At 38.5% G+C, this 12,637-nt stretch overlaps 1 protein-coding gene across 7 annotated transcripts in view; it reads left to right on the top strand.

Annotated features, from left to right (window-relative positions):
* Mrtfa (myocardin related transcription factor A) overlaps nt 1–12,637 on the top strand; it is a 176,479-nt gene that overhangs the window by 125,115 nt on the left and 38,727 nt on the right. The window lies entirely within an intron of this gene.

Raw genomic sequence — 12,637 nt, 5'->3', positions numbered from 1 at the left:
ATATCTAAACTCTTTTTTATGTCTTTGGTCTAGTGGATTTATTTTTTTGTATATCCTCTCTCCATTTTCTCCCCCATACCCGGAATTGAACTCTGAGCCACATCCCCAACTCTGTTTTGTATTTTTTTATTTAGAGACAGGGTCTCGCTGAGTTGCTTAGCGCCTCGCTTTTGCTGAGGCTGGCTTTGAACTCTCGATCCTCCTGCCTCAGCCTCCTGAGCCACTGGGATTACAGGCACACACCACCGCACCCAGCTCTTCTACCCATCTTAATACGAATTTCAAATACTCAGAATCAGGCAATTATAGTGAGGTATTTGGGCTTATTACAGAAAACCAGGTTCAAAAATAGTTTAGACAAAATTGATATAGTTTGGAAATTTACATGATTATATTTTCCTTCCAGATTTGTGGTTAGAAAAGAAGCTATTCTAGAAGAGAGGGTAGAGTGGTGGTTGCTTTTTGTTGAGACCAACCATCAACATGGAGCTTGCTCTAGCAAATTATTAGGTGCCTTAAATTAAATGTCCAGCTGAAGTTCATGCAGTCTCACAATTACAAAATACTGTTGCCAAAGAGAGTTGCAATCATAATGTCTGCAATCGAATCATTTCCTTTTCAGACTTGAAGGTGGGGAAACATCTGAAACTAGTCCGGTAAGATTAGTTATAAAGAAATGCCTTGGTGAGAGAGGAACCTGATGCTATTGAATAGGCAGCCTAGCAAGTAGGGAATGAAGAAGGCACCCAAGGATCCTAGGACTAATCAGACTTAAAGACATAGATTAGGATATGCAAGCCCAGTCCCTTGAGGTGATCTGACTAAAGCTCTTCTAGGGCATTCAGGTATGTGCTGAATATACTAGGGCAGTGGGCCAGGCAGATGGCGCATTCCTGCACCAACCTTCGGAAGCCTGCCAGGTTCAAAGGCTAAAGCATGGCTGTGCCCTGGCAAGAAGAGCCCCAAGAACCTGCATTTCATGTAGCATTTGGTCCTCCCTAGTTGAGGGGATGCTTTGGGACTGGGCTGGTCTCTGAGTCCACTTAAGGATTGGTGATATATTCTCACAGTATTTGCTCCTGCCTCTTCTTGGAGTTGCTTTTTATTGTTAGTATAGCCCCAGAACTGACTCAACTCCTTTGAGTGACTCCTCCATAGTGGGGATGACCTGGGGTTAGTTAGCTTTTGGGTTCCGCAGCTCCCCTCCTTTCCCACCTCAGCCTATCTTCATTCAGCTTGCATTCTTAAGTTTGACTAAGCCACCCATCTGAGAATAGGTGGGAAGCAAGTTAGGCTGCAGTCACCCTTTGCTCCGTGCATCCCCTTAGCTGTATAAAGGAAATTAAGTGTAATATACTCCTTATATTTCACCCCCCCACACTTTCCTGTTGCCCTTTGATTTTTTTAATCTGATACTCAGCCTCTCCTCTCCCCACGCACACACCATTGGAGTCTCCTAAGCTATTTCTGTCCATTTAATGATCCTCAGCTGTTGCTGTAGTTCTAGCTGTCTTCATACCCAGGAGAAACAAAAAGCCAGAGGAAGAGAGGTCTTGGGTATTGTGGATCACATAGTGTGTCACACAAGATTAAATAATTTTTCTGAAACCACTAAGGATGAGATTCTGAAGGAGTGTATAAATATTGGAACGACTTGAAAATGTAGGAGGAAAAGTACAAGTAGCTTCTATCAGGGACTTTTAGCAAAGAACATTCTGGATGAGTATAATTGAAAATAAGGCATTGCCTGTTTCCAGATAGAGGAGAGAAATTTGAATGTGTTCACCATAAAGAAATGATTAAAGTTTAAGGTAATGGATATGCTAATTACTCTGATAATTTACCCAGTATATATGAGTCAAAACATATTGTACCTCATAAAAACATACAATTATGTGCCAAATGAGTAAAAAAATTTTAAAACAGAGCAGTCTGCTGATATATGTAGCATTCTCTGCATTATTCCTAATCATGGTAGAAAATTGTGATACTTGATAACTGGGTGATTATTTGATCACTTTGCATTCTGCTTTAGCTATTAGACTGGAATATCCCTATTAACTGGGGTGTGTGCTTAAGGAACCAAATACCTAAATATAAGGAAGGATTCTACTGTAGGAAAGATGGAAATCATTCCATCAATGGCCAGAAAAGACATTGATTTCAGTTCTGCTTTAACCTAATTCAGGTTTGTTTTGTAAAATTTTGTGCAAAACCAGCTGTACTGAAATGTACCACTTGCAAATTCAACCACACAAACTTCAGGAAATACAAAGTTGCAGTTTGTATAGCAACATGAACTCCCCTGCTATTGCACATTGCACATTACCTGTTTTTAAGATGTCTTTACTAATCCTGGGGTGTGGGGAGTGGAGAAATCCTACAGTTAAATAAGCTCCTGGCTTCTTAACGTTTTTGATCTTGAAAATGTTAACTCTTTCCAGCAAGTTTTGCTGCTAGTCTCAGCTTTCATGTTCATATACTGCAAAGAGTTTAATTTTGTGGACTTAATTCTTAGGCAGTGAAGAAAAATTAAGTCCACAGAAAAATTTTTCATAGTCATACAAACAGAGATTAGCAAATGAGATTCTAGACTGTCCATATTTTCTGAGTAGAATTAATGCCACAAGGAAAATGCCCACTCCTAGTACTTTTAACTTTGGAAGGGATTATTCAGATGGCCCTGCCTGAATATGCTAAAGGAAGCACATTCCCAGTTTATTTCTGTGCCATTCAGGCATCTAGTGCAAGGACATACTATGATCAGATCTTACGTGGTAAGAGTTTAGTTTTTAACTAACAGATTGGTCTTATTATGTTACCCAGGCTGGTCTCAAATTCCTGGGCTCAAGTGATCCTCCCTCTTCAGCCTCCCAAGTAGCTGGCACTACAGGTGCACACCACAGTGCCTGGTCTTATGATGGAGGTGCTTAAACGTCACCTTAGAGATCCTTGGAAAAGAGTCTATGATGACACTGAAGTACTTGGTAGTTTGTCATCAGTCTGCCACAAGTAGAGAAGGTTACATCAAGAGGGAGATGAGTACCCAGAATGAAATGGTTAGCCCCAGAATTTTCTGGTGATATGATGAAGAGTTTGACTTACTATTTATATATAATTATTTTTGCTGTGATTGGGATTAAGTGTGATGTCATAGAAAAATCAGAGAGTTTGGTATCAGGCCATCTGAACTCTCGCACTACTCTCACTAGCTCTGCCACCAGTTACTTAACCTTTTTGAACCTCAGTTTCTTCACCTATAAAATAGAGGTAGCACATACCTCAAATAGCTATTGAGAGTAAGGAAGTCTCTCTAGTAATCCACCTGACCCAATGACTACATAATGTAGAAGCTAAACATACTGGATCCTTCATTTCTTATATACTAGTTTTTTTCTCAAGCCTTTTCATAGTGCTTTTGCACTCGCTTTGACTTCTGTTTATTCCACCTAAGATTACCATGCCTCAGTCACTCCATTCTATTATTCCACTGTATTTTCTCCACTAATGTACCTGTTGAAGTTAAAATGTATATAACTTGATGTTATGTCCTCCCACTCCCAGAATATATGCTCTACAAAGGCAGAGACCTCATCTGTACGTGTTACTGGTTTATTGCCTAGCATGGTTCCTGGCATCGGTGCATTCAGTGAGTGAATGAATGAATGAACGAACAAATGAACAAACGAACCAGCCAGCCAACTGAGAATATCTCTAGTACCAGTGCAGGATCTCTGAAGCAGATAACTTTCTGCCTTTACAGAGTAGATGTACCTGCTTGGAGAGCTAAATGGGAAATAGGCCTATGGAGTTCTTTGCAACTTTCTAGACTTCTTTCCCATTAGATGTAGCCACTGTTGCTCTATTAGAATGTCTGTTTCCTTTGGAATTTGATTATAAGCAGCATTTTCAGATACTAGAGTTCTAATATGTGCTATACATATTTTGTACTATTCACTGCAATTACCTGAATTTTCCCCTAGTTAGTAAGTATATAGATTATTTCTTTCCAGCCACATATGGATAGCACTGTTAAGTAACATGTTGTGTTGTTTTTAAATATAGACAACTGCTGGGTCTTATGAAAGAAGAGAGGTGGAACATATAAACAGCACTTAAGGGCGCTTGTACTAGATTCAGACAGAGCTGGTTCCTGTTTCTGCTCTGTCCTTTATTCACTCTATGACCTGAGCAAGTTGAAGTTCTAGACTTAAAGTTTCTTGTCCATAAAATGATAGTAGCATCTTGCATGTAATTTTGTTGTGGAAACTAAAATAATGCATGCATGCCATTTAAAAATATTATTACACAATACAGAGATCTTTTGTTTTGCATATTCCAATAGCTTAAGTTTTCATAAGTTGATCCTTTATAAATTACTAGGCTAGATGAATAAGTAGCCCAGGTTAACCAAGGTATTTTATGTAGATCTCTGCCTTTTATCCCTGATGGCATCAGATTAAATAGAAGATATTTACCATTTTTTGATATTATTTCTGGTTTCTAAAACAGATTATTTGAAAAACAAATTCAACTCATGTTTACCCACTGTGTATGCAGAGATGGAAGAGAAACTTATGGGATTGTAAAATGTTGGAAAGAACATCAGTAAAACTTAATCAAATTTGAAATCTCAGTTTGTGCAATTTGTGGTTTTTAAACAAACTTAGAGATTCTTATAATGTTTTTATGTTACATTGTGTGTAGTTGTTACTTGATTATGTCACAAATCGCTTTGTAATTTGAATTTATTAGAAGATCCATTATTGTTATTATTCATAATCAATCATTTATGGAATTAGACATTTCTTTCTGTCCAAGAGATGGCAGCATTTCAGTTTGAAAAACCTGTACCGTGAAATGTTTCAGTAATTGATTCATAAGCCTTTCTGAAAGAAGAGTTAAACCCATGGATTTTAAAGTAAGCTTTTTATTTTAGAATAATTTTAGACTTACACAGATGGTGCAGAGTTCCTCTATACCCGTCACCCACTTGTCTCTAATGGCAGCATCTTATATAACTGTGGTACATCTCTCAAAACTAAGAGATTAATATTGCACATTAATATTAAGTAAACTCCAAACTTTATTTGAATTTCATTCATTTTTCCCACCAGTGCCTTTTTCTCTTCAAAGATCCAGGCCAAGGAACCCACCCTATCACAGTTAGCCATATGGTTTTTATTTTTATTTTTAAATTTTAATATAACATCATTTTTTGGTACTGGGGATTGAACCCAGGGGTACATAGCCACTGAGCCACATCTCCTTTTTGTCTTAACTTGGATTTGAAATTCAGCTGCTCCTCGTTTTTCTGGCAAAAGATAAATAGTTCTTTCTTGGTCCTTTAACCACTACTTTTTATTGATAGCTTAGAATTTTAGAAGCATGCTTTGAGCACTCACCGTACATTCAATTTCAACATTGAACAGTGCTGATTCTTCCACCCTTCCCTAGGCCTTGCTCTTTACTTACCAGAGGCCTGGAATCTGAGAACAGTAAGTTGAAGGAAGAAAATTAATCATGAAAAGGACTAGAGAAACTTAGTGTTTAGGAAACTTAAGAAAATTATATCTAGGTTGAATATCCTTTATCTGAAATGCTTGGGACTAGAAGTATGTCAGATCTTTGATTCTTTTTTTAATTTTGAAATGTTCATATGAACTATATAGGTTGAGCATCCCCTAATACAAAAATTGGAAATGTGGATTAGGGAAACAAGAATGGAAAACAGGGCCCGTCACAGGGTTGGCAGACGTGAGAAGAAGCGAAGATGGCGGAGTGAGGGGAGGCTCGGCCATCTGGCCGTTTGGCCTCCGGGCCGGGGGCTGGCAGGCCCCCGGGACGCCGATTGCGTCTGCTGGACCATGCGAGAATCCTTATCACACAGGATGAACATTTTCCTGTTAGGTGCTTTTCTATTCATCTCAACAAAATTCTGAACTCAGGATGTGGCAGGTATTTCTATGTTGTCTTCTAGAGCGGGTAGTCCTGCTTCTTTTATCCAGCCACTTTCCCTACTGAAATATGGATACCTTTCTACACATTACCTCCATGATTTGGAATGGAAAAAACTGCTTTTCTTTTGTTCCACCTTTCATATTATTCAACACAGAAGGAAGACCTTAGGGTGCAGTTACCCTGCTGACTTCTCCAGGAAGAAAAAAGCAAGTGATATGGGTCTTCTGCAACTTGCTTAATTGTCAAAAAATTATTTTACAAGCTGAAGGCTGATGTGTAATTTGAAACAGGTGCTTAGGTTGTGGTATTCTTTGCCTTTTACTCGAAACAAGAAGACTAATAAATGGCAAGTGTGGATGACTTCAGGGTTTTTAAAAAATGTCTTCCAGTTTCGGCCACTATTATGATAAGCACATTTGAGACTGCAGCAGTAAATTCCAAATATTTGTTGTAATTTGAAAAGAAGGAGATGTTAAAAAGTGACATACATCTCTAAATCCTGGTTCATCTTGTGACATAGATTTGCTGGACAGAAACAAGGATCCAGTTTTGCAGCTAACCCTTTGATGTGATAAAGGAGCATAAAGACAAGGTATCAAGATTGATTGATTTCATATCTGATATACCTAGAGTCTGTACAAATACATATTTTTACATGTGTATATCCACATTTTTTGGATGTAAGGAGGGATTTTTCTCCTGGAGAAAGAAGCTGTTGTTGACTTTTTCAAAGGTCTTGGAACATTTGCTATTTTTAAATTTTTTCATTCTTCAGAAGGACCAGATGGTGTAGCAGCTAATTCTGTGAATGCATGCTTACATTTAGTTGAAAGAATGGTAAAAGCAAACAACCCAGTTTGAGTCCATGATGGAAACCTGTTCACCTAAGATGAGAGGCTGCTGTATTACAATTTTATTCATCCTGTTTTTGTGGAGTCATATAGCAGAGTAGAGTTAATTTTCATTGTGGCCAAAGCTGGAAGAAAAGTAGCACGAGTAGGTTTTTAGTTAAGAAGGTGTGATGGACCCTATAGTATGACCTGCCTTCAACTTTGGACATAGAGAAATAGAAGAAGAAAAAAAATGAGAAGTTTTCATATAATTCCTTTTTCCTGAGAAAAAAACAAAAATGTCGTACGTAGCACCATTCGACGTTTGGGGAATTTTACATTACATTGTCCCATTTTTTTGCAAAGTCATAAGTAATTCTTTTTCTTCAACCCAGATGGGTACTTGGATTTATTTTTCTAGGTGGTAGGTGTATTGTTAAACTGAAAAGGCTGGGACTCAGGTAAATTTCTGCAGTTGGAATTGGACTTTCTCATCAGTAAATGGGTCTATCTCAGAAACAATGTTCCCAATCCTGTGGTTGTTTCCTTGTAGATTTAGAACAAATTCTGGATCTGGAAAAAACCTCAATAAGAAAAATAGTTCCAATAAGAAAAAAAAAAAAAAAAAAAAAAAAAAAAAAGAATGGAAAACAGTTCAATGGGATACTACCCAGAAACATCTCTGTTCTTCTTTATATCTTTCTAAGATGTGTCAGGAAAGATTTGTAAGAGTGTCTTAGCACATTTTTTGGTGCTATAACAAAATACCACAGACTGGGTAATTTATAGAGAATAAAAGTTAATTCGACTCATGATTCTGGAAGCTGGGAAGGACAACAGCATGGTGCCAACATCTGTTAGGGCCATCTTGCCTTGTCTTAACGTGGTGAGAAAGAGCAAGAGTGCTAGCTTGGGTTTTTCTTCCTCATATAGAGCCACTAATTCCATCGTGGGTGCCCAACCTATGACCTTGTCTAATCCTAATGACTTCCCAAATAACCCCACCATCAGTCACCATTAACATATGAATTTGGAGCTTTAATTTCCAACACCAGCCTTTTGGGGCACATTCAAACATAGTAGGGAACATACAATAAGCAGGGACCCAGAGGAGAATTACTTTTTGGGAATATCACAAAACTACTTAAAACTTTGGTACAAACTAAGCATGAATATAAAATATTTTAAAATCTCAGCTGTGTGTCCACTCATCCTACCTCATATAGAAAGAATCTTATTTTTCTTTTGACATCCACCATTGGGTAGTATCACCTTTGTGCTCTCATAATACCTAAAAGATATATAACACTTTTTTTTTCCCCCAAGAAACCATTTCTTTTTTATATATACGCACACATACACAAGACTAGATAAGACTTAACTTTGCCAGAAACCCTTAGGGCAAATCCACTTTTGCATGTGTGCTTTCAAAGTTGTGTTTCTCTTTGTCTTTTTGGGTGAAAGTGCTGTTATAGACATGAATATCTTTCTTATAGCATTGCAATTCATTTTGAACCCCTTTTCCCAGTAGACCTAAGTTCTGTGAGAATGAAGACTATATTTTCTTCAAATACACAACCCTAACGCTCAGCCCTTTGAATACAAAAGATGTTTGAGGGGTTGGGGATTTAGCTCAGTGGCAGAGTGCTTGCCTAACACATGCAGGACCCTGAGTTCAGTCCCCAGCCCTGAAAAAAAAAAATGTTGTTTGAGTGCAAGAATAAGACTACTCTTTTTTTTTTTTTTTTTTTTTTTTTTTGTGGTGCTGGGGATTGAACCCAGGGCCTTGTGCTTGCAAGGCAAGCACTCTACCAACTGAGCTACCTCCCCAGCCCATGAATAAGACTACTCTAACCACTTAGTTAGGATGTGTCTCTTTACTTTGAAAATACTCTTCACACTTGTTAGTACTCATTTGATGTTGTTTCCTCCTTATATTAAATTTCACTAAAGACATGAACTGTATCTGTCTGGCATATAGCAAACCCTCTTATTCCTTGAGTGAATACTGAAGAAAAGAGAAGTTTTGAATAAAGAACTAAGGAAGAATTGAATACGGCCCACATTTGAGGCGAGTAGACCTGCTGACCAACTGATACAGGAGCCCAGAGCAGGCAAGCAAGTGAGAGCCTAGGAGTAAGTGGCCTGTGTGCCATAATTCCTCACTGTGGTTTCTCCAGCAGTCTCTATTCTCCAGACACTTTTAGTATCTTTAACAGTTGACTGTGTAGCAGCAAAAATGTGAAGACTTAGTCATCACAAAACATTGAAGGAGGAAAAACTGGATTCTAGGATTTGACCTCTCTCATATACTTTATACTTGTCCTGTGAAATATTTACCACAACTTGGAATTGTTTGTTGTCACTCTTCAATGTCTGTTTCTTCACTGTGACTAGAGGCCACAGGTGTATCTAGCACCTTGCACAGTCTGACACCGTAGTGTTGGTTTAGGTAAATTCTTGTTTTAGGTGAATGAATGGGGAACACAATGCCTATCCCAACTCTAAATCCCTACATCAGTAGTGATGCTGGAAAGTAACCCAGTAGAATTTAGGGAACACCTTCTGTTGGAGGCACCCTTCATAAAACCTAGGAATGAAACCTAGTGAGAATAACCTTGGGTTCTGAGTGACAGATGGTATGTTTTTACAAATTGGATACCACTAAGTGATTTTTCAGGCATATAGGAGCAACCAAAGTGTGTAAAAGTACACCAGTAGGTATGCTTCACTGCTACAGAGATGAGCATTCTGTCAGCATGTTGAGCTCCATGTAAAACTAAAACCCACCTTGTTCCTTCTCTGCCCTTCCCAGCAAAACACGTTTTTCATTTTGAAGCTAGAAGTAGTTGTGTAAATTGCTGACTTAAGTTGAATTTGCTTATTTATTCTGAGACTGGTGCCTGAAAGTTAGAGGAGGAAAATGTTTCAATTATTAGTAGAACCAACTTTGGGAATTTATAGGGGCAGAATTTAGAGTAAGAAAGTACTGTCTGAAGTTATTTTTTAATAAATTAATACTTTTAAATAAATGTATTATACTTTGATTTCCCAAGCAGTTGATTATTCAAATAGCATTTGTTGCCATTGTTCTAGGCAGAATAAAAACTGCCTAGAACATTTTCATGGGGTGTGGAGAGCCTAGGGTTTTCCACTTTATGGTTTCTTTTCCAATTCTTTTCTGGCAGGCAGCTTAGTGGACTTCACTGTCCATCAACTCTAAAGACATCTGTTCATCTATATATAGGCTGTTCACACAGACTCATTTAGAAACAGATGATATATTAAATTTGTGGAATTCAGTAGCAGCGATTGTATACTCAGGCTTGTGCACAGTAGTTGTTCTTGTTTAGTTTTTATTGAAGACTCTAAAGAGTGATGTACAGTGAGATAGGTTATGTCAAATCCTTATTCCCTTGAATCTCCTTGAACTAAGCACTGTCTGAAAACATCTTCACTGGTTTCAGATATTTCTTGGTGAGGATGAATGAGCTTTAAATTCATGGTCATTGAAACATAACTCCTGATTGGGGTGACTTCTGCAGTGCGCACAGGGTACATGGCTCATGTCTCTTTCATAATTTACTGAAAAGGAGTTATGATTTCTTCTGAAATCTGTAAGACCTGAAAGTGTAAAGGCATTTTATCAAGAGTGTTTAGAATTAAGAGGAAGTAAGATAACTAAGAAAAAGGAAAATTCACATAAATGCTGTTTCTTTGTAGTTGAAAATCTTAGAAGGATCATTGGAAATCTACACAGCCAGGAAGATAAATTAATGAAGTATAAGTTGACCTCCATAACCCAGAGTTCACTGCTTTTGCCTTTTTCCTGTCTTAAGTACATTGTTAGAGCTAGCAGGATATAGTGGTGCAGTGTTTGAAATGATACACACCTATAGTCAGGTGTAGTAATACTTAAGATAATACTGACCCAGAGTAGTAAACACTGTTACTTGAATGGGAAACTTGGTCAGATTTTAGATGAGTGCAGAGTTGGAAATTAAATTTTAGGAGGGACGATATGGAATTTTTAGGAGAGACAATAACTGGACTTTAATTTTGTAGTTTTATAGATGAAAAATTTATTAAAGAACAAATATTAGTTTTTATAGACTATAGACTTTGAGACTATAGATTTTGAGATCCAGTTCAATTTAAGAAGCAATTATTAAATGCCAACCATATACGAGGTGCTGGGGGCATCCATTAATAAGATACATTTCCTGCCCTCTAGGAATTTATAAATTAGTAAGAGAGATAGGTTTAGGGGTAACTATTACTTAGGGCAGAATACTTTTTCGTATTTTGTGCTCAATGGTAGAACACTTGACTAGCATGTGCAGGGTCCTAGGGGGAAAGGGGGTGGAGAGCAGGGGAGGAACCCTGTAAGGTTGGTACCATTTTAAGGATGAGAAAACTAAAAGTCAGAACTTTGTACTTTTCATAACAGTTTAAAAGGTAGGTCACAGAAGGTCCAGGGTAATTCTGCATGTGGGAGAGAGAGCTGGGAAGGCCAGATGAAGAAAGTGGGCATTCCCTGGTGACGTGAATAAAAGAGGCAGCAAGAGGTTCATGGTACTTGAGGAAGAGTAGCTGGACAGTCCTGGTTGGGATATCAAAGAATGGGAGATGTGACCCAAGTGAGGACAGAGCCCTTGAGCTACTGCAGGAAGGGAAAGAGTGTTGGGATAAATTTGGTAAGAGTAGTGTGAGGTGTGGAGATCGGAGTTGGCTCAGACGTTGAAATCAGGACTGGGGAGGGTAGTGATTCCTAAAAAGGTGAGAAGGATGGGTGGTGGATTAGGCTTTTGGGAGAAAGAGGTTCTGCTTTGAACCTGCTGCGTTTGAGATGCAGGCAGGAGCCTGGTTATGGATCTCTCATTCTTGGAGGCCTCCCTAAAAACTGCTCTGTGGAAGAGGCCAATGTTAAGAACCCTATGATTCCCAGCAGATGCAGGTTCCCCTCAGCTGTGACTTGAAGGGCCCTATAATTGAAGACCTATCATGTAAGGGGACTTCCTTTGACTTATGGGATCCTCTTAACTCCCCTTTGCACATTTTCTTAGTCTCGGAACAACAGCTTGCCATTGTCCTGTGTAATGTCTGGTTGTTGCCTCTTTAGGTTCCATTAACTTTTGCAGTAGAAATAATTGACTTCTAACTTAATAAAAATCCCTTTTAAGTTGTTTCGTTAGGTAGTGTTGCCCAAGTAGAAATAGGAGAACCACCTCTCAGTCTACTAGCCCGGATGTGCTTTGAGTCATCTAGCTTGGTTGTTTCACCTCAACATAAAAAGGCCCTGAGTCAAGAGGAAGAGAAAGAAAAGAGGTGTATTAATGGCACACTATCTTCTGGTCTAGAGAAATGCATGGCTTGGTGAAAATAGCTCTGGTTTTAGATATAAAAGAGAAGAGTTTACAAATAACCAGTATCTCCTACCCTCTGAGCAGCTGGATCATTCACTATATACACATTGTAAACATTCAATAAGGAAGTGCACATACCTGGAGATCTCACTATTTGCTGGGTGGTGGTCCTCATTATGATATTTTCTGAGAGTTCAGAATTGGTGTTTTTCAGTCTTAGAAGGAGGACCCCAATATTTTAGAAGGTTTTGAGCAAGAGGCAAGTCTCGGGTACTTTGTGGATTGTTATCGCTCTGCAAGTCACTTCGCAACTTCCTCTTGCCACCCACAGCAGAATACGGAAACCCTGGTGTATCAGGACACTTCTGCAATTACACAGTTACAATTCAAGGGAATCTTTTCACGCTACAACCTTCTGTTTTTACTTTCTCTGCATTTGAAAATGTGTCTTTTGAGGTGGAATACCCGACTGACCCCTCA

The sequence above is a fragment of the Sciurus carolinensis genome, chromosome 4 (genome assembly GCF_902686445.1).
Source record: "Sciurus carolinensis chromosome 4, mSciCar1.2, whole genome shotgun sequence".
In the NCBI taxonomy this organism is placed as follows: Eukaryota; Metazoa; Chordata; class Mammalia; order Rodentia; family Sciuridae; genus Sciurus; species Sciurus carolinensis.
This window is presented reverse-complemented; position numbering and strand designations above follow the sequence as displayed.